Source organism: Hordeum vulgare, chromosome 4H, assembly GCF_904849725.1.
Source record: "Hordeum vulgare subsp. vulgare chromosome 4H, MorexV3_pseudomolecules_assembly, whole genome shotgun sequence".
Classification (NCBI taxonomy): Eukaryota; Viridiplantae; Streptophyta; class Magnoliopsida; order Poales; family Poaceae; genus Hordeum; species Hordeum vulgare.
Window position 1 is genome coordinate 573,649,395 of NC_058521.1, and position 2,500 is coordinate 573,651,894.

The 2,500-nt window shown below is 44.6% G+C and overlaps 4 non-coding genes across 4 annotated transcripts; all 4 read right to left on the reverse strand.

Annotated features, from left to right (window-relative positions):
- Positions 1-347: 347 nt before the first annotated feature.
- Positions 348-466, reverse strand: LOC123451294. Its single transcript, XR_006632179.1, has one exon. It is a non-coding gene; the product is annotated as a 5S ribosomal RNA (ribosomal RNA).
- Positions 467-956: 490 nt separating this feature from the next.
- Positions 957-1,075, reverse strand: LOC123451397. Its single transcript, XR_006632276.1, has one exon. It is a non-coding gene; the product is annotated as a 5S ribosomal RNA (ribosomal RNA).
- A 544-nt stretch (positions 1,076-1,619) lies between these two features.
- LOC123451321 lies at positions 1,620-1,738 on the reverse strand. The gene has a single exon (XR_006632204.1). It is a non-coding gene; the product is annotated as a 5S ribosomal RNA (ribosomal RNA).
- A 587-nt stretch (positions 1,739-2,325) lies between these two features.
- LOC123451539 lies at positions 2,326-2,444 on the reverse strand. Its single transcript, XR_006632386.1, has one exon. It is a non-coding gene; the product is annotated as a 5S ribosomal RNA (ribosomal RNA).
- Positions 2,445-2,500: the final 56 nt, after the last annotated feature.

Genomic DNA, 2,500 nt, shown 5'->3' on the forward strand with positions numbered 1-2,500 from the left:
CTACTACTACTACTACTACGACTACTACTACTACTACTACTACTACTACTACTACTACTACTACTACTACTACTAGTCGTTGGGTGTCAAGCGCGGTGGGAAAAGTCACAGAGGTCGTGGCGGTGCTCGTGTTGTCGGGGTAGAGAGGGAGCGGTGAAATTCTTGTGTTAAACTCGTCTCCGTTGTCGAGGCAAATGTGGCAATGGACACGGGAGGGGCAAGCTAAAACATATCAGAAACGTTAAAAATAAGAAAACTAGTAAACGTCAAAAATAAGAAAACGAGGTCATATAGATCACGGTCCCGCGTCATCCTTGTCACGTGGCGCAAAAATATATTTAAAAAGGGGAATGCAACACGAGGACTTCCCAGGAGGTCACCCATCCTAGTGCTACTCTCGCCCAAGCACGCTTAACTTCGGAGTTCTGATGGGATCCGGTGCTTTAGTGCTGGTATGATCGCATCCGACATGCAACTATCTATTTGTTCCTTATGCTTGCCCTACTACTACTACTAATACTACTACTACTACTACTACTAATACTGCTACTACTACTACTACTACTACTACTACTACTAGTACTACTACTACTACTACTACTATTACTACTACTACTACTAGTACTAGTACTAGTACTAGTACTACTACTACTACTAGTACTACTACTACTACTACTAGTAGTAGTCGTTGGGTGTCACGCGCGGTGGGAAAAGTCACAGAGGTCGTGGCGGTGCTCGTGTTGTCGGGGTAGAGAGGGAGCGGTGAAATTCTTGTGTTAAACTCGTCTCCGTTGTCGAGGCAAATGTGGCAATGGACACGGGAGGGGCAAGCTAAAACATATCATAAACGTCAAAAATAAGAAAACTAGTAAACGTCAAAAATAAGAAAACGAGGTCATATAGATCACGGTCCCACGTCATCCTTGTCACGTGGCGCAAAAATATATTTAAAAAGGGGAATGCAACACGAGGACTTCCCAGGAGGTCACCCATCCTAGTACTACTCTCGCCCAAGCACGCTTAACTTCGGAGTTGTGATGGGATTCGGTGCTTTAGTGCTGGTATGATCGCATCCGACATGCAACTATCTATTTGTTCCTTATGCTTGCCCTACTACTACTACTACTACTGCTACTACTAGTACTACTAGTACTACTACTACTACTACTACTACTACTACTACTACTAGTACTACTACTACTACTACTACTACTACTACTACTAGTACTACTACTACTACTACTACTACTACTACTACCACTAGTACTAGTACTAGTACTACTACTACTACTACTACCACTAGTACTAGTACTACTACTACTACTACTACTACTACTACTACTACTAGTCGTTGGGTGTCAAGCGCGGTGGGAAAAGTCAGAGAGGTCGTGGCGGTGCTCGTGTTGTCGGGGTAGAGAGGGAGCGGTGAAATTCTTGTGTTAAACTCGTCTCCGTTGTCGAGGCAAATGTGGCAATGGACACGGGAGGGGCAAGCTAAAACATATCATAAACGTCAAAAATAAGAAAACTAGTAAACGTCAAAAATAAGAAAACGAGGTTATATAGATCACGGTCCCGCGTCATCCTTATCACGTGGCGCAAAAATATATTTAAAAAGGGGAATGCAACACGAGGACTTCCCAGGAGGTCACCCATCCTAGTACTACTCTCGCCCAAGCACGCTTAACTTCAAAGTTCTGATGGGATCCGGTGCTTTAGTGCTGGTATGATCACATCCGACATGCAACTATCTATTTGTTCCTTATGCTTGCCCTACTACTACTACTACTACTACTACTACTACGACTACTACTACTACTACTACTACTACTACTACTACTACTAGTCGTTGGTTGTCAAGCGCGGTGGGAAAAGTCACAGAGGTCGTGGCGGTGCTCGTGTTGTCGGGGTAGAGAGGGAGCGGTGAAATTCTTGTGTTAAACTCGTCTCCGTTGTCGAGGCAAATGTGGCAATGGACACGGGAGGGGCAAGCTAAAACATATCACAAACGTCAAAAATAAGAAAACTACTACTACTACTACTACTACTACTAGTCGTTGGGTGTCAAGCGCGGTGGCAAAAGTCACAGAGGTCGTGGCGGTGCTCGTGTTGTCGGGGTAGAGAGGGAGCGGTGAAATTCTTGTGTTAAACTCGTCTCCGTAGTCGAGGCAAATGTGGCAATGGACACGGGAGGGGCAAGCTAAAACATATCATAAACGTCAAAAATAAGAAAACTAGTAAACGTCAATAATAAGAAAACGAGGTCATATAGATCACGGTCCCGCGTCATCCTTGTCACGTGGCGCAAAAATATATTTAAAAAGGGGAATGCAACACGAGGACTTCCCACGAGGTCACCCATCCTAGTACTACTCTCGCCCAAGCACGCTTAACTTCGGAGTTCTGATGGGATCCGGTGCTTTAGTGCTGGTATGATCGCATCCGGCATGCAACTATCTATTTGTTCCTTATGCTTGCCCTACTACTACTACTACTACTA